General features: G+C 36.5%; 1 long non-coding RNA gene across 1 annotated transcript; it reads right to left on the bottom strand.

Annotated features, from left to right (window-relative positions):
• Positions 1–15,392: 15,392 nt before the first annotated feature.
• On the bottom strand, positions 15,393–20,476 carry LOC113714379 (uncharacterized). The gene is made up of 4 exons (XR_003453695.2): positions 20,114–20,476; positions 19,954–20,022; positions 17,197–17,362; positions 15,393–15,667 (listed from the first exon to the last, which is right to left on the bottom strand). It is a non-coding gene; the product is annotated as an uncharacterized lncRNA (long non-coding RNA).
• Positions 20,477–20,741: the final 265 nt, after the last annotated feature.

Below are 20,741 nucleotides of genomic sequence, written 5' to 3'. Positions count from 1 at the left end.
GAGTCGGGCAGGCGACCCGCCGAACCCTTTGGTTCGCCTTAGGGGAAGGTGGGGCCGTCACACATTCAAATATATTAGATTTAATATTTAACAATTCAATAATTTAATGGATTCATATTTCAGATTTCAGGTTTCAAACTTCAATTTTTAGACTTCAATTTTATCAAACGCACTCTTAGTCCCTGAACTTTGCAGTTTCTTTTTTTCTACCCCAATTTTTTTGTTGATTCCAAATTCTTTGCTATCCTTTGTTAATTTTTCTTGTGGCCTCATAGCCCAACTCTTTACATAAATCAACTCATGTCATCATTCTATAAATGCTTATAACATCAAAAGTAACCCGAAATCATCATATCTTGCACAAAACAAGAAATAGTTTAAGAACAACCCATATTTCAACCTCCTACTACTTCACATAACTCAACAAACAAATTGCAGAAACTCTTGTTCTACATCTTTACAAGCTTAAAACGACAAGACTCATGTAAAATTTCAGGGCAAAACATCCCCCAAAAAAAATCACTATTGTCAACCAAGAATGGGAGAAAATTCTAAGAAATTAGTCAACTATGATATAAAATGAAAAGAGTTGATCAGTCAAGGTTATCTACAACTCCTCTAAGAGTTTTAAGTTGAACTAGATAGTGGTGGATTGCTGAAATTCAAGATTCGTGGAATTCCTCTCTGTTGGGATGAAGAACTTCGAATTTCAAGAGCTGAGAAATGGGTGATTTGAACAAGAATTTGAACAGCTTTAGAGTGGTTTTCCTTAGAAACCTTCAACAGAAAAGTTACTCTTCGATGACTTGTGAAAGTGTAGCAAAAGAATCTCCCTAAAATGATGAGTCATGAAAGAGATATTTAGGCTTGAATAGGGCTGGTTCATCAGCTCTGTTTTCTCTTATTTTTCCAGAGAATTTTCTCTCTCTCTTTTTTTTCTCTGATTCTTCCCCAAATCACTCTTGTATGGCTGATGATCCCACCAAACCTCACCCTTAACATCATGAGACATGAATCAAAGAAAACAACCCAGACACTCATTTATCAGGCTTCAAGCTTCATCCAAATATGCATAAGTATCAAGTGAAAAGAAAACTACATGATGCATGCCATTTATATTAGAAATTGAAAAGAGAGAGTTGAAAATTTTACAATCCTTTCTTGGTGAGTTGGATGAGCTCAATGGTGGCAATGGCTCCTGTAGCAACAACTTTCTTCCTCTACTCCCTTGGGTCCTTTTTTTTTTTGTTCCATGTGTGAACCTAGAGAGAAGGAAAGAATGGAGTGATGTGTGTGTTTGTGTTGGTGTGCAAGTGTAGAGTCTAAGAGGAGGAAAGAAAGTTGTGCTTGTTCTTGTGTGTGGGTGTATTGTGTGAGAATTTTTTTTTTATCCAAGAGAGAGGGCTTGTGTGTGTGAGTGTGTGATGATGAAATTGAGATAGAGTTGAGGGAGAGGGGAATTGGTGGAGTTGTTGGAGTGATTGTGACCATTGAATTTTTTTTTGATACCAAAAGAAAAAGAGGGTAATGGGGGTGAGGTGTAGTATTGGGGTAATAGTATATTAGGTGGGAAAAAAAGGATTGAAGAGTGAATTTTCTTTTCTTGATTTTCTCGTCTTTTTTATTTTTTCTTTCTTTTTCTCTTTTTTTAGATAAACCTGCAAAAATAAGAAAAATGCATGATAGAATACATGAAAATTAATGACCCACAAATAGATAAAATTTTAAGAAAATATCAAAAAATGACAAAAATTTAGTGTCTACAGCTAGTTTATATCTACCATATAAACATGAGTTTAGTATGAGAATAACTAAAAGAAAATCATTCTAATATCCAGCGTAGAAAATATAAATGAATGCATAATTAATACGGCAGCTTATTTAAAATTTACCTCTTTTGAACATTGTTCACATTTTCTTTGAATTCTTCTTTTACCTGATCAATTGCTTTATAGGGAAAGCACATGGTAGGTTTCCCATTAGAATCCACCATTCTCAATACTTTGATGAGAGGTCAAACTAGAATTGTTGATTATAAATAGTGGTGCTTTCAATTTTCCCCCTTTTTTCTCCTAGCATATACACACTTGCCTTCCACTAATCCGAAGAGAAAAAATATAAACGAGCTACCTTTGAACTAACTTGGATGTCTCATGGTCAAGTATGAAATAGCAAAGCAAGTAACTCCAAGTCTAATCAACTTCTAACCATTTGTGAATTGTTTCATCCAGTCAATAACTATACTCCATAAGTAAATATATGTAACCACTGATTTCGCTTTTTCTATAGTGCTTTTATTGAGAGAATCAAATTTTTGAAAATCTTCTAACATGAGATTAATGCAATGAGCAGCACAAGGGGTCCAAAACATTATTTTTCTCTTTTCCAACAATATTTTTTCAACTACCTTATTATTGGAAGCATTATTAGTGATGACCTACACAACATTATCCTCTCCAATTATTTCCATAATACCATCTAACAATTCAAATAATTTTTGAACTATCTTTGAAATGTCAGTGGTATCTACTAAAGGGATACGAGGTAGGAACGGTCACCAGACCGACCGTTCCTGAGCGGTCTACTCACAAGCACAAATGTGAGGCGAGAAATGATCCCCGTTAGGAAGCCTTAAGCAGGGGTAAAAAATGACGCTATTAAAAAAATGTTTAGCCTAAACGGGATCAGACGGCCAAACGGAAGAGTTGAAATTTTGAAAATCAAGTTAAAATTTTGAATTAGCAGCACAAAACAAAACTGAGGGAAGAGAGTAGGCATCCTGTTGAAGGTAGCAATTGACAGAAAACTGGGTGGAGAGAGTTGGGGTGATGTGTGCACGAATAGAGATGGAGATGAACAAGTGCAAGTTCCATTGGACCCAGTTACACGTGCATGGGCCAAGCACTTCAAGGGGTCTCTTCAAGTCCTTGTTCGAAATGTGCAAGACCAACAAAGGGTCTATAAGAACATTGAAGGCTTGGAAGTTGCTAACCAAGTGGTGCCTCGTCGTTCGAAGTTTCTGCCCAGATTTGTCATGGTGTTTGTGTCTAAAATTCTGTTTTAGAATTCACCGCTATGTGTGTTGGCTGGCCGTGTCGTGTCCAGCAAGAAAAACAAAAAAATTGGTGGTGGCAACTAGGGTTCTTATTCTCTTTGTCTCGTCTAACGCTGCTTTGTTCTTGAGTCACAATCTATCCAGAAATTCTGTTCGTTGTGTGTTGTTGTGCATTGCGTCGTTAATCACTTCCTCGTTGTTACAAGTCTGTCCAAGTGCATCATGTAGTGTTCCATCCTTTTTGGCATTCAATTTCTGTCCGAAGTTGCTTATTGTCGCGTCTCAAATCTGTGCACCCTTGTTCTTGAGTTATCTGACTTGTATACTTGGTTTTCAAAACTGAATTTTGGTGAACCTTGTTGGTATTTGTGAATCTTGAGAGAACCTATGATAATCTTGAGGTTCTTGAATTTCTTGATCACAATCTTGAAATTTTTGAAGTTCTTGATAACTTCCTTGAAAGTTTTTGAAAGATTTTGAAGTTCTTGGTAGTTTCTTGTGTGCATGATTGGCCGAACCAAACCTGGAAATTAATGCATTCGGCCAAGTTTGTGTTGTGTTGTTCGTATAAGTAAAAAAAAAACAGAAACGAAAAGAAAAGAAAGAAAAGAAAACTTGAAGTTTATTGCCCAAATCAGTCGCGGTTACATCTTGTTTCCAAGCCAAAAAAGAATAAAAACAAAGAAAAGAGATCCAAAAGTTTTGATCTTGTGACGGCCCCACCTCTCCCTAAGGCGAATCAAAGGGTTCGGCGGGCCGCCTGCCCAACTCTCGCCGGGATTCAGTTGTTCACTACAGTCCTCAATTAAATTACAAGATGAATCTCAAATTTACATCAAATGTCCCAAGAATTACATATAATAAGCGAAGCGAAAACTAATTCTAGGCGTGGAACGTACACATACATCCACTTCAAATCCAAACAGTCACACTAGCCCAACTATTACCTAAAATGAGTCCAAATCCAAACTGTACAAGATATACGCCATCCAATCACACAACTAACGTACTACAAGCTCTTTCCTTGCCTCAGTCCCTGTGGGGAGAAGAAAAACATTTGGGGTAAGCTAGAAGCTCAGCGAGTGAACAGTAAAATTAGTAATCCAATACGCTTTACGATAGTGCAGGTAAATGATGTCATGAATCCGTGATCAAATGGATGGAGTTTGCTCTTGTGAGCCAGTGAAATCCTTGCACTTAAATATCCAACGCTCCCTTAGATCAAGTAACAGATATACAGAAATAAGGAGCCATCGTTGATGCAGATATGGGTGCGCAACACCTTCAACCTTGGGTCAAGGACAACATTGACGGTCCGATGACAAGATCAAGATCCAAGAAGGTGAAGGATGCTTTACAAGCCTTGATCATTCACCATACAAGCAAGGAGCAAGCTAGGTTTGAAGATTTGATGGACCATGACGTTACTTTGTTCACTTGTACGTTTGAAGTGAAGGAATGATCTCATACTTGTTAGTTTAGTTGGTAGTTGTTTTAAGACTGTCTAGTTTAGTAGTTGTTAGGCGTTAAGTATTTTATTACTTATTGGGCGTTATCGGAAAGCCTTAAAGAGCTGGCTCTTTAAGCTCTTTATGCGGACCGAATTTCTTTCAAGATTATGTGGGCCGGAGTTTTGCCCTAGTTTTAGCCTATAAAAAGGCACCTCTTGTATGAGCAAAGACAGAATATATTACAACCAGAAATCGTGAGGAATTTTCCTTCAAGTTCTTAATTGAACTTACTCTTGAATTCTTGAGTTCATGGCTTAGGATTCAAATCTGACTTTATCGATTAGCTTGTTCCCTAATCGTGGTGTCTCTTCATCCATCATTATTTGCTTAAGGTTGCTGATTGCCTTTGTGTGTCAGAGGTCTTGAGTTCATGAGAACAATCGAGTTCAATTTCCATTGGGAGAAAAGGTCCAACTCTGATAATTACAAGGTTGGGAGGTTCTAGGAGGGTCTTCCCCTAGGGTTGCTCATCAGTTGGTATCAGAGTATCAGGTTAATTCTCTTTCAATTGAAGTTGTTCATATCTTATTAATTTGTGTCTTTTGTCAAAAAAAAAAAAAAAAAAACTGTAGCGATTACTGTTCATCGTTACTGTTCCGAAATACTGTTCATCGTACTGTAGCGTACTGTTCACGTTACTGTTCATCCGAAAAAAAAACTGTTTGGGTGTTGTCTTTTTGTGTTTTCTGTCCAACTTTTGTTCTTGAGTCTGTTATACTTTTGTTTGGGTTTGGGTTGTTAGGGTTTAAAGACAAAAAAAAAAAAAAAAAGAGTCACGTACCTTATATTGTTTTAGTATCCAAGTTGCTAGAGTATTGCTGGAATCTTTCTTTTGAGTATTGCTGAAATTCTGTTTTGCCTATCTCTTGAGTATTGGTTGTTGTTCTTGCAAACCCTAAACACCACAACGTAATTTGGGGAAGTTCTTGAGCTTCTTGAACAAATTCTTGAAGTTCTTGGACCACCAAGTCTTGTTTTGAAAATTCTTGAACAATAAATCAAGAACCAGGGCCTTCTTGAAATTTGCATAGCCTTTCATCCGTTTTCTTGAACTTGTTGGTGTGATCTGAATTTGTTTTCCTTGAAGAGCCGAAAAAAAAAAAGAAGAAAAAAACAACGAAAGAAAAAAAAAAAGGAAGAAGAGAAGAAATTGGCTCTCACACAAAGGAAATCAAGTTTCCCAAATCTTGAGTTTCCAATTCTTGATTGGTTCCCAAATCTTGATTAGTCTCCAAATCTTGGTTGATTTCCCAAAATTTGAGTTTCCTAATCTTGATTGGTTTCTAACTCTTGAGTTCCAATCTTGATTGAATTCCAAAGACCCCAAACGACCTAACCAGCCACAAACACCTTAGCCACACCGCCTTTAAATTCTTGGGTTTCTAATATCGGTTGAGCTGGTCTTTGCGAACCGATTTCCCTGAAATTTGAGGACTGGTTCGTACATTATTTGAACACCCCAAAAGCACCGTTTACTCTCCAAAGTACTGACCAGAAACTCAGCAAAACAGCAGTTCAAAAAAAAAAAAAAAAAGGTTCCAGCTTTGGGTTGAGTTTTTCTAGGATTTACAAAATTCTGCTTTGTGTCTTATTACTTGCTTATAGGGTAATTAATTCTGGAATTTTTGAGAGTTTGAGTTGTTTTAAGAACTTTGAAAAGGAAAATTGAGAATGAGTGTGTTTTCCTTGAGTGATACACGAGTGCTTGCAAGGTAGACTAGGATACACTTGTTTTGCAGGTTGGACAATATGTCTCAAGAGGGGAACATGCCCGAGCCGTCTGAGATCGACGTGTCACTCAAACTGGTGATCCAAGCTCTTCAAAAACAAACGGAGAGACATGAATTGGTGATGACACAATTATCCGACCGATTGGCTGCCATTGCGATGCGAGGTACCGGAGATACACACAATAGGGTTTCGAGTGTTCAGAGTGCTGACCATGATGCGGATGATGAGGGGTATCATTCTAACATCTCCTTTCGATCAAGGAAAAGCCAGAGGGAAGCGAGGGAAGGTCGAGGCCGACCTAGGAGAACTGATGACAATCTTGGTTACATCAAGACCAAGATGCCTACCTTTCATGGGAAAAATGATCCTGAATCTTACTTGGATTGGGTTAGACGAGTTGAGCAAGTGTTTGAAGTCCACAACTACTCTGAAGAGAAAAAGGTGAAACTTGCAGCTATTGAATTTCAAGATTATGCATTTATTTGGTGGGAGTAAGTATGTGCCACAAGGAGGAGAAATAGGGAACAACCGATTGACACTTGGACTGAAATGAAGCAAGTGATGAGAAAAAGATTTGTACCCTCCCATTATACTACGGACTTGTACGATCGGCTCCAACGAGAGAACGAATCTCTCAAGAGGAGAGGTTCCATGCAATCTACCTCTTTAAAGCCGGTTTATACAAGAGGTGATAAGAAGGTTCATTCAACTTTTTCTAGGCCTAAACCTAGAGTTGAATCACCTCATGAGGAGTCATTTTGGGAGACATATCAACGTCTTCTACACCAAAAACAAATGGAGTCAAATGGATGCTATCAAAGTGAGTTTTCTAAGAAGGAGGTAGCTGACCCTATCCCCAACAAAGGATTATCTCATCCTATTGAACCATTTGTTGAGGAGGTTGATAATGAGAAAATAATTGAGGGCATTAAGCTAGATAAAGAGATGGAAAAATTTGATGAGATGAGTGGTAAAAAGGAAGAAAAAGGAGAAAGTGAGCCGATTTTGAGCAAAAATGTGAGGGCTTATTGTTTTCCTAACGAACTTACCTTTGTTTTATTTAGTGTTTCTTCATTTGTGCAGATTAAGCAAAGTCAAGTGAAGTTAGTCATACCATGCTCCATTCCAAAGTCACTTGCACAATTCACTAGCTTCCATGGAGTTTGTCTTTTAGGAATTGAATCTATTTGGAATCATCTCATGGAACAATTTCAATTCAAATCTGTCCATACCAAAGGGGAATCAAGTCAAATCCACCATGAAGGGAGAATTCCAAATTTTGACTCTCATTTGCTACCTATGGTTCATTCATCATCTTTACCTTCTTTTGAGTATAATTTCCATCCTAACACTTGTATTTCTTATGCAGATTTTGAAGGAAAGTGTAAAAGGCTAGCAATGCCTTCTCAAGTTGAATTAATTGGTGGAAGGAATAATGAAGTGGCAAAGGGAGTTTTCATACTTAAAACTTGTTCTATACCTTCTTACCATTTGGTTGATGATGTACCATTACTTCTTTACCCAATTTCTAATTTGTTTCAAGTTGAAGGTTATTTTGTTTTTGTAGGTTGTAAAGCTGTCCAAAATTTTCCAGTTTTGATTAAAGACTTACAACCTGATTTCGTGCTTATTCCAACTATAGCTGATGAGAAATTGTGTGTCACGCAAGATCCCAAAGCTGTCCTCCACGAGTTGTTTAGTGCCTCATCCGTGCAACAAGTTGCTTTCAATTTATCCATGCAAGATGATTCAAATCAATGTCAACTAGTGCTGGATTTTACACCTTTGCACAATCAAGGTGTCAATGTGAAGATTCATGACCAATGGCTAATTAGAGAGTTTTGGATTGCCACTTGGGATTTTCACACGCCTTACACAAGCTCTTTCCTACCTTGGCGCATGTCCTTGTTTGAGAGCTTCCCGAAACTGACCAAACGACATGCAACATGGCTCGTAGTCATTCATCTATTTCCAACATTACTGTCCTTTAAGCGCACCGTCGATTTGTGGACAAATCACTTTCAAGAGGAGACCTTGAAGATTCGAGGACGAATCTTTTCGAGGAAAGAGGGAATGATGCAGATATGGGTGCGCAACACCTTCAACCTTGGGTCAAGGACAACATTGACGGTCCGATGACAAGATCAAGATCCAAGAAGGTGAAGGATGCTTTACAAGCCTTGATCATTCACCATACAAGCAAGGAGCAAGCTAGGTTTGAAGATTTGATGGACCATGACGTTACTTTGTTCACTTGTACGTTTGAAGTGAAGGAATGATCTCATACTTGTTAGTTTAGTTGGTAGTTGTTTTAAGACTGTCTAGTTTAGTAGTTGTTAGGCGTTAAGTATTTTATTACTTATTGGGCCTTATCGGAAAGCCTTAAAGAGCTGGCTCTTTAAGCTCTTTATGCGGACCGAATTTCTTTCAGGATTATGTGGGCCGGAGTTTTGCCCTAGTTTTAGCCTATAAAAAGGCACCTCTTGTATGAGCAAAGACAGAATATATTACAACCAGAAATCGTGAGGAATTTTCCTTCAAGTTCTTAATTGAACTTACTCTTGAATTCTTGAGTTCATGGCTTAGGATTCAAATCTGACTTTATCGATTAGCTTGTTCCCTAATCGTGGTGTCTCTTCATCCATCATTATTTGCTTAAGGTTGCTGATTGCCTTTGTGTGTCAGAGGTCTTGAGTTCATGAGAACAATCGAGTTCAATTTCCATTGGGAGAAAAGGTCCAACTCTGATAATTACAAGGTTGGGAGGTTCTAGGAGGGTCTTCCCCTAGGGTTGCTCATCAATCGTGCTCCAAAGAATGCGTAAACGGGAGTGGAGACGTTGGTTCTAACCACAAGATTTTTCCAAGAACTCGTCGGAGCCAAAATGTCATGGCACACACACAAACACAATGATATGCAATCGTGCAATCAATGCAGGAATCATTTCAAAAGCAACTTTTTGGGAAGTAGTGGAGGGATCACTCACCAACCACGGCTCATGAACCTCATCCATCATAGACAGTTTCCTCGATCAAGTCCAAACTCTTCATTCTACCAAGAATTAACCCAAACTCAAAACGATTGAATGTCCTCAAAGATTGGACAACACTTCCCCTTAAATTTCCTTATTTCCATCCTACAACAATCACCAATATCCATTCAAAACAGCACACACAAAATAATCTCATTTCAATAGCCGTTCCATAGGCTCAAAGTGGTACAAGTACAAATTCAAGCTAGGAAAAGTCCGGAAATGAAGTTTAAGTCAGAAAACAAAAGACAGATTTGACGTTGTTTTGCGTAATGAAGACAACTGCAGCTACGCTTATTGGATTGGGCTGCAACTTATACCGTTTCGAAGCTAAGATGAAGGCCTACAATTTTCATGAAGATCACTTAGTCAAATTTCCAGTGCAACCTAGTCAAATTCCCAGTTTACAGAACCAAATTCCAATTAGTCGGCTAATTAACTATACTACCCTTAAATGCCCATATCTCAGGCTACCAAAGTCCGTTTAAGGCGTTCTTAGAGGCGTTAGAAAGCTAAGACAGAGTACTAAAACTTTCATGTTTTGGAAAATGGTTAAATCTGAACGGATCATAGTGAATAAACACAGCAAAATAGATTGAACTGTCCACGCCGAATACTGGAATTTAACCTAGGGCAGTGAGGGTATTTTGGTCTTTTCACAGGATATGTTGCTCCGATTGAGTTGAAATTTTGTAGACAACTATAAAATACCATTATATACAACTTTCATGTTTCGTGCTAAGCCTAATTTGGCCTCTAACATGATGAAATAAAACCGGACAGAATGGGCTAAAATTTTCCAGAAATCTGGAAATTTTCGTTTTCAATGCAACCTTTCTTGATTTCTTGCTCCAATCATCACTACAACCACTTATATAAGCTTAGATACAACATATATCATCCATATAGCAAGTATAGGTAGCAAATACCTCAAACCCTAACTCACATATACCACCTTTAACTCATCATAACAACTTGTTTCACTACTAATCCAACCACAACATGAATTATACAACAACTTAAACCACAATAAAAGAACCAAAGCCATGGTTTAGCCTTATACCTCAACAAATGAAGCTTGCAAGAGTAATACTTCACCTCCTCTTGGAATTCTTGTTTCCCCTAGCTTCTCAAGCCCACAACTCACACTTTCATCGGTTTAGAATTTTAGTTCCTCACTTGGATGATCAAATTTCAAGATGAAATGGTGAAGCTCTCTCTTGGATTTTTCTCTCTCTCTCTCTCGGCCAAACAGCAAAAAAAATGAGGAAGAACGGCTGCTCCATGATGATAAGAAGGCAAGGAAAAAAATCAACCAAAGAGCCATAGGGACTTGTCACCACCAAAGCCATACAATTTTCTCTCTCTTTCCCTTGCATTTTTGGCCACCAATTTTGGTCAAAGCCAGCTGAAAATTAGGAGATATTTTGCTCAAATATTAATGAGCTCATGTGGTAAGAAAGTGGTGATCAAGTGGTGCGTTCAATCGGTAGTGCACGGTACCCGTCGATTCGCAACGTTTTTCCTTAAATCACACGTACTAGGGTTTTTACTTCCTATTCACTAACTTTTTATCATTGCTCCTAATCACATATTATTTCTCACCTAAAAATCACTCTTGAGCACCAAATTTGATCCTCGTTCTGTACCGGAAAAATCATCCTATGGAAAACGCAAAAACCCTAACTTGCTCCAACTTGAAAACGAAAAGTGAAACCCTACTTTCTAGATTCATTTGCACTTATTGTGGAATGATTGGGTAGTGCGGCTATAATAAATGAATAATTTCCAAATAATAGGGTATTTTTGGGGAAAAAATAAGGAATTTGCAAGTCCTCACACATAAAATTATAAACAAGGAAACAAAATAATGTCTCGAAAATATATAAAAATTTTCAGGTTCTCAGACTCATTCTCTCGGGGCGTCACAGATCTACTACTTCTTGGAGCTCTTGAACATCTTGATTCTTGAAAACTTGTCTTTTCCGCCTAGTGAACATCTTCTTGTATTCCCGAGCATTGGTGAAGGGTTGTCTTGGAGTTCTTGCTTCCTTCTTGGGAACATCTTGGGTAACCCATTGAGGGGGAGCCTGAGGAGGGTTGTGTGCACCACCTTATTGAGATTCCATTGTCTTGAGCGAAAACCGAAACTGCCTTGGGTACTTGACCAGAAAATCCGAGCTTGGTCTTGTGCGTTTGCAAGTGAAGGCTCGCGTAGGAGGGGCTTTAATAGCCAACCTTCCAACCGACTTGAGTGAAATGTTTTGGGAAAAGAAACAAAATCTGATTTATGAAGTCCTTATAGGAATAGAATTTGGAAGTTCCTAAAAGTTGTTTCAAGAAGAAAAGGGTTTTCTAAAGGTTTCCAAAAATTAACTTGTTTCCAAATTCATTAGGAAACTAAAAGGACAGCTTGGATAACTCTCCTAATCCCACTTGCATAAGTCGTTCCAAATTAGGAAACTAGGGTTTTTATGCATTTCCCTTTTCACACTAGCGGCCCTTTCCAAATCTGTCCGCCACCTTCCATACACTTCCGCATCCCATTTGCTTCCAAATTGTGTCTCACTTCTTGGTTACTCTTGTGGAAAGTTTGGGGAACAATTTTTGGATTGTTGTGCGGCATTTCTCAACTAATCCGAGCCAGCCAGGTAAGAACTTTTGGTAAGAGATTTAGAGTGCTTTGGAGTGAAAATACGAGAGTGAATGACATACTAAGGGAGTAAAGTGAGGTTATATTTGCATTATTTTCTTGTCACTAACCTTTTGTAGGGCAAAACAAGAGACATGGAGCAAGCTCATCCAACCTCCAACTACACCTTGATGTTCAATGCTATGAAATCCGAACTCAAGCGGATTAGTCATCAATCAATGGAGGAATTGCACAACCACTTTGATGAACTCTCCAAGAGTCTCACGAGAGGCTCTCGGTCTAGATCTCATAACCGAAGTAACCATAGCACCAAAGGGACAAATTATGCAGATTACTCGGCTAGTGAGGACGAGGAAAGGGTCGAGAGACCTAAAAGGGACACTTCTAACAATGAGCTTAAGGGACTTAAAATCCAAGTTCCTACTTTTCAAGAGAAAAGTGACCCTGAGACTTACTTGGAATGAGAAGGCCGCATTGAGATGGTTTTCGATTACCATGACTATAGCGAGGAACAAAAGGTGAAGGTTGCCAACTGTTGAGTTCACCGACTATGCACTCATGTGGTGGGATCAAGTACAGACTAGTAGGAGGAGGAATATGAACCGCGAGTCCGAACTTGGCTTGAACTCAAGCCCATGATGTGTAAGTGGTTTGTTTCACGCTACTATAACCGTGATCTCCATTCAAAGCTACAAACCCTCACTCAAAACAATATGAGTGTGGAGGACTATTACAAGGAGATCGAGATGGCCGTGATGAGGGCTAATATCCAAGAAGAAATTGAGGCCACAATAGCGAGGTTTCTTAGAAGTCTAAACCCTGACCTTCAAGAAGTTTTGGAACTTCAACACTACTTGGATATGAGTGACCTTCTTGAGTTAGCTATTAAGGTCGAAAGGGGTAAAAAGTTGAGGAGGGGTGGCCGAAGCTATCAACCCCTAAATCCGAATGCGTGGAAGGGAAGTCAACCGCGGAGGACATCACATGAAGCTGGACATTCGGCTACACCATTTACCACTGGCCGAACACAAGATAATGTCCCTAGCCGAAATTTTCATTCTACCCCTAACAAATTTCTTGATGCATCAAGGTCCACTTCTAAGACCACTCAAGAGACTCCTAAGCCTAGGAGTAGAGATATCAAATGCTTCAAATGCCAAGGATTTGTACATATCCAATCCCAATGTCCAAATCAAAGGATCATATTAGTAACTCACAACGAAAAAATCGTATCCGATGACGATGATTGTGAGGAGATGCCCGGCTTGACCAAAGATGATTGTTTGGAGAATGACTCGATCGAGGAAGAGTGCTTTCCTACTCAAGGAGAAATTGGTTGTTTGGTGGTACGACGAGTGCTCACCGCCTGAGTCAAGGAGGATGAGCATTTACAAAGGAAAAACTTATTTTATACTCGATCTAAAGTAAGTGACAAAGTATGCAGTCTCATCATTAATGGAGGAAGTTGCACCAACGTGGCAAGCTTGCTAATAGTGGAAAGTTTGGGACTTCTTACGACTAAACATCCACACCCGCACCAATTACAATGGCTAAGTGAGGATGGAGAGGTGCGTGTCTACAAACAGGTACGCCTTCCTTTTTCAATTGGCAATTATATTGATGAAGTTGTGTGCGATGTTGTCCCTATGCATGCTACTTATGCCATTTTAGGAAGACCTTGGCAATTTAATAAGTATGTTACATTTGATGGTAGATCCAATAAGTACATTCTATTGCACAATGATAAACGTATGGTCCTAACACCTCTCATACCTGCACAAGTATATGAGAACCAATTTAAGTTGCAAAGGGAGTGTGACTTAGACCGTCAAAAGAGAAAACAAAGGACGGCCGAATCTGGGAATTGCTCCACTTCAACAAGTGAGCATTCGGTCAAGGCTCAAGTCGGTATCCCTAGTGTCCCACATGATCATGCATTAATTAAATTCAACACTGGAAAGCAAAACATGATAATCAAGGCTAAGGATATTAGAAAGATTGTATATTCTGATCAGCCTGTGTTACTCATGATCTGCAAACATGTCCTTTTGAATGTTGATGAGTTCGATAAGGCATTGCCTTCGAGTGTGGTTGCACTGTTGCAGGAATTCAAGGACATATTCCCTTATGAGGTCCCTGATGGCTTACCACCCATTCGAGGGATGAAGCACCAAATCGATCTCATTCCTGGAGCACCATTACCCAACAAACTCGCCTACCGCATGGGTCCCGAAGAAACTAAGGAGTTCCAAAGGCAAGTTGATGGTCTACTAAGTAAGGGTTAGGTAAAAGAAAGTTTGAGTCCTTGTGTTGTGCCTATTATACTTTTTTCAAAAAAGAATGGTACTTGGCGTATGTGCACTGACTATAGAGCAGTTAATGCTATAACTGTTAAATACCGTCATCCCATTCCTAGATTAGATGATATGCTTGATGAACTTGATGATGCTGTCATTTTTACTAAAATTGATTTGAGAAGTGGCTATCATCAAATTAGGATGAAAAAGGGAGATGAGTGAAAAACAGTTTTCAAAACAAAACATGGACTTTATGAGTGGTTAGTCAAGTCTTTTGGGTTGACTAATGTCCCTAGCACTTTCATGAGATTGATGAACTATGTTTTAAGGCAATTTATAGGAAAATTTATCATTGTTTACTTTGATGATATCTTGATATATAGTCGAAACATGCATGAGCATATGGAGCATCTTAGATTGGTACTTGAGACACTTCGAAAGGCAAGCCTCTATGCTAATGTCAAGAAGTGCACTTTCTGTACTAATGAACTTGTGTTTCTAGGCTATCACTACAAAAAAATTGTTCATCAGTGACAACACAAAGTCATCGCAGAACATACAAATATCGTCACAAATACATTTTATTGACGACTTTTTGATCGTCACAAAGTCGTCACTAAATCCCCGTCGGTAAAAGAAAACAGTGACGACCTAAAATGTCGTCACTAAATAGTTTTCATTAGTGACGACTTTAAGTAGAGCATTTTTGACAAAAGATCAAGTCGTCAATAAAACACTTCCAAATTGTTGTCACTAATGACAACTATTTAGTGACGACCTGAAATGTCGTCACTAAATAGTTGTCATTAGTGACAACAATCCGGAAGTGTTTTATTGACGAATTGATCTTTTGTCAAAAATGCTCTACTTAAGGTCGCCACTAAAAAGCACCGAAAACCATTGTATATAACTATTTTACTGACAACAATTGTCGTCACAAATGTAGCTTAGATTTAGTGACAGTCTCTGTTGTGACAAGGAGTTTTTATTTTCTATTTTGTGACAACTTTTTTTGTCATTAGATAATTTCTCAATAGCTTAATAGTCATAATTTGGCCTGTAATCATTGCTAAATCATTGATTTTAAACAAACCATACAAATAAACATGAACGATTGATAACCAAAAGTATTTGCATTAGATTACATGGTAATAATATAGCATTCTCAAATGCCAAATTCAAGTGTACATTACCCAACTAATGCCTACAAAAATAACATTTGTCCAAAATATCACTTGTACATAAGGTACATTTACAAAAGCAATCACAGTTTAAGAAATTGAAGAACATCTAAATGAACCACTCCATGAGCAAAAGGCAATTTTGTCTTCAACATTCTTCAACCATAACCATAGATATCTTCCAAAAGCTAATATGAATAGCATTTATCTGTCATAAAAGAGTAAAAGAAGTAGGTAAGGGGAGGAGTACAATAATAAAGAACAAGTAATGAGACTTAGATTATTAAGACAAAAATTACAATTCATTAAACCTCATATAATTTGGGCCCACATATTACAACACCAGCAAGAAGTTAGAAATCACAGTCCAATCTATACAAATACAACACTGCATAAGCTCAACTAAAGAGCTCTCTAAAACAGTTTTTTTTTAAATTTTCTTTCTTCTTCTTTAAATAGCTCAACTTATTGAACAATTAAATTGGACTCCCACAGTAATTATTGTTTAATCTTTATGCTTTTGGTTGTTTATATATTAAAACACAGAAAGCAACTTATTGTACGAGGTGTGAATACAGGAGGTACTAGCCCTCTTTGATTTTAGGAATTTATGCTTCATAAATCACGAAGGAAACAATGCCTCTGTAGGATTAAACTGTACAAAGAGAATGAGCTATTTGCCTCACAATGTGAAAGTGAAGACCATCTAAATAGGTGAAACCAATCAAAGTTCACAAACGCCCCCTTTGCATTATATTCATTTCTTTCAAGTCACTACATAGGCAAAAAGAAGATTGCTATCCATGCATGGTCTGTCGCTTGTACTTGGAAATAATATACTATTGCAGATGAACAATCAGATTTTTACCTCTATATTGATAAACTAACAGCACTATATACATGATACCAAGATATTTCCCAAAGAATAAGTTCAGATAACAATAATGCATAACATCAGCCCCAAAAAATGTTATTACACAACCATCAGCCCCATAACCATAACCATAAACTACACAAAGTCACTATCGTCAAAGTCACTATCGTTGTCATTTATTTCTATGTCATCATTCTCATCATCAGATTCAAACCCTTCGCCATAATATATCCACCTGGTATAACTATCAACAATTCCTCGACACAAGTGATTGGCCATGATTTCCTTAGTTTGATCCTCAAAATTATTGCATACTTTGCAAGGACATGGCAGTTTACAATTAGGATCCTTGCCTAGAAAAGCAAACTTAATAAATTCATCAACTCCATCTAAATACTTGGGGTCTAGGTAGTTCTTAATAGACATCCAACTCCTATCCATATTGTTGCAGCCCTTTATCCTACCATAAAGAATATGACCGCCACATTATATAGAAAACAAATGCAATGTAATATGAACTAAATTTAAACTCCTCAAATACCAGCAATGGGATCCAAAGTGTAAAACACATTTTTAGCAAAAATCAACCATCTCAAGTACAAATGCATTAGTAAGGCAACAAACTAAATAGAATCTGCAGCCACAGTATACATGCAAAAGTTTGGCAAACAAAAGATAAAGCTATAACATGAATAATCAATTTCATAGGCTGATTTTGCTAGCTAACAGCACACTACATGTTCAAAAAACATAGGATCAGGCATCATATATTTGTAAAGGGAAGATGCCCAACGCAGAAATAATAGAAGAGTAAAGCACAAATATAAATTTCAAGCCTGAATAATGGTAAGAAGGAACAGTACCTGAAACTCAGACCACTCAATTGGTTTCCTTTTCCTACCAAGAACAGGAGCTATTTGCAATCTTAGCACCGCTCCAGATGCAGCAGTATGTGCCTTTACAAGAACCTCCTTATATCTGGTCTGAAATGCAACTGGGAGAAAATGTCCAGTGCTTTTGTCACCAACCCTGTTTATCAAGAATATCCCCAATTATATGGTAAGCCACTAATGCCTTGTATAATTAGTGGTAGGAATTAAGTCTTCAGATTTAATGTTTATCATATCCTCCTATGAGTTTTTTACTAATAAATGAGCTATGGTTGACAGTTTAGCTTTGTTTTTTGTGTAGGCTAGGTCTATGGGTGGGCCTGTAGGCGAAGCAGTCCACAATTTACCACATCATCATAAGTGCATTGAATATTCATAGATCTAAACTCTTATTTTCTTTTGTTTCCTATTTTTGGTTTGGTCTTTTACTACTATTAAGTATCAAAGAGTTTTCCCTTTGCAACCATATTCATGCTGTACCAAGTCATTGGAACTGATTCTTAAGGACGCAACTCTGTAGGAACAAAATGGTGGCACTTCCATTTTCCTTTTAAACAAAGAAAGCAGGCGAAAATGGAAAAAGAAATAAACTCTAGGTAGGAAATTTTGGGAGAAGAAAAGAGGAAAAAAACCCATCCCTGTTCACTTCTATCTTTCTTTGATTTTTACATATACTAGAAAAAATCCACTTAACATGCTAAATTAAATCAAGTGAGACCCTTATATATTCATGTGCAACTTTTTCATTCGTCTAGAAACAACTACTAAGCATGCCTACTAGTTGTTTCGGACCGATATAAAATTTTCTATTCCGCACACCCCATAATGGAGGCAGATTTGTTGGGTTAGAGTTATGCAGAATCCTAGATACAAAAGGAAAAGAATTAGTGAGACTATAAACCAATGATCAATTTGCTAAAAATGGTTTGTCGACAAATATAATAACAGCAAATAAAGTGTAATTAAATAACAACAAATAACAACAAATAATGCATTATAATTAAATAAATAAATCATTTATAATAAACAAATGAATATTTAATAAATAACAACAGAATCCTAATTCATCACCTTAATTAAATGCATTTGATCGAACCTCTTTAATTTAACTAATTTCACAACTAATTAAACTAATTAATCCACTAAACTAATTAAAATAATTGTTTACTAAATAACATAAACTAATTATCAACTAACTAAACAAATAATGTGAATAGCATTAAACTAATATCACTAGCTATGAAATTTTGCTATGCTAATTACATTAATTTTATGTATTTATTTTATTAGCATAGGTATTATTTCAATTACTTAAATTGCTCCGACTAAACGGCTATCTTAATCAAAACTCAATTGCACAAATTCGTTCAATTAATCCATTCAATTAATTAGCCTTGCCGAATACATCTAAATTCACCCCTAATTGAACCTCTTAAAATTAATTCATTCAATTAATTAAACTAATATATCCTATTGGCTAATTAAACTAATTCATATACTAAATAACATAAACTAATTCATTTAAATTCATTTAATCGAAATTCATTTAAACTAATTAAACTAATAACATATACTAAATAACATAAACTAATTCATTTAAATTCATTTAATCAAAATTCATTTAAACTAATTAAACTAATAACATATACTAGATAACATAAACTAACCTTGCCGAATACATCTAAATTCACCCCTAATTGAACCTCTTAAAATTAATTCATTCAATTAATTAAACTAATATATCCTATTGGATAATTAAACTAATCATATACTAAATAACATAAACTAATTCATTTAAATTCATTTAATCGAAATTCATTTAAACTAATTCAACTAATAACATATACTAAATAACATAAACTAATTCATTTAAATTCATTTAATCAAAATTCATTTAAACTAATTAAACTAATAACATATACTAGATAACATAAACTAACCTTGCCGAATACATCCAAATTCACCCCTAATTGAACCTCTTAAATTCAACGAATTCCACAATTAATTAAACTAATTAATCCACTAAACTAATTAAACTAATCATATACTAAATTACATAAACTAATTCATTTAAATTCATTTAATCGAATTTCATTTAAACTAATTAAACTAATAACATATACTAAATAACATAAACTAATTCATTTAAATTCATTTAATCAAAATTCATTTAAACTAATTAAACTAATAACATATACTAAATAACATAAACCAACCTTGCCGAATACATCTAAATTCACCCCTAATTGAACCTCTTAAATTCAACGAATTCCACAATTAATTAAACTAATTAATCCACTAAACTAATTAAACTTATCATATACTAAATTACATAAACTAATTATCAACTAATTTGCATAATAAAGTAAATTGTATTAAACTAATAACACTAATATCGTTAATTAAGTTATGCTAATTTTATGTATTTTAGTTAAACTAATTTAATTCATCCATTAAATAAATTTAAACAACTAATTAAACTACTTAAACTAATTTTATCACTAAACTAATTCAACTAAGCATGTACCATATTATTATTAAACTAATATTAGCTAACTTACGTAAAAAGTAAATTACATTATTTGTATACAACTATTCTATAATAAATTAAATATTTATTTAATAAAAAATATTAATAACACAATATAACAACAATATAAAATATTTATCACCAATTGAGTAACATAATATAACAGTTATAACAATTTTTATATAAGACAGATCACTAACCTCTTTCGAACTATTTATATTTAAAAAATTGATTGTCTTGTCAGCACTGTTAGTAGTCAATACGGCGACCTAAACAAAAGCACCGTAATTAATTAGCACGGCGGTATCGTAATTAATTAACACGAACGCCTTAGCAAAAATACATTAACAATAGGCTCACCAATTCTGCCCGCGAACAAAGCTATGGCCAGAGACACCGACAGGGACAATCCTCGACAACGCAAATCTGAGACACCAATAGGGAAGGCAAATCGCAAACACAACAAATGTCTTTCGGCTCTGGAGGAACTTTGGCCGAGAAGCTGAGTGAGAAGTGAGAGGGATGATGCAAATAGAATTGGGAGAGCTCAGAAATCAGGAAATGAGAAATGAGGTGCGGGGTGAGGGTGAAGGGTGAAGTTTGGTTCGTTTATATACACATTCGGAGTTCACGACGCTGGAGCAAGCCCACGTGATTGCAGCTTTTGTTTGTCTGTCCGTAGCTAGCCACCACAGGGTGCTAAGTTGAGATAGCTTTTGTTTGTTTTTCCGTAGCTAGCCACCACGGGATGCTAAGCTGAGATTCCACCAGCTAAGAAGCACGTAAATACAAAAGCTCTGGCGGGTCAGGAAATTGCACGGAGGGGCGCATGGCTTTAAAAAGCTGTCTGGTGCACAGCTTTAAAAAAAAAAAAAAAGGAGAATCTGCCCGACACAAAATTCTGTCAGTTGCACCTGACAGCCCACACCTGCTAAAAATGTGTCAGGTGCCGGGCTGAGACCCATGTGGATTTAAAAAAAAAAGAAAA

Source organism: Coffea arabica, chromosome 1c (assembly GCF_036785885.1).
Source record: "Coffea arabica cultivar ET-39 chromosome 1c, Coffea Arabica ET-39 HiFi, whole genome shotgun sequence".
Taxonomy (NCBI): Eukaryota; Viridiplantae; Streptophyta; class Magnoliopsida; order Gentianales; family Rubiaceae; genus Coffea; species Coffea arabica.
This window is presented reverse-complemented; position numbering and strand designations above follow the sequence as displayed.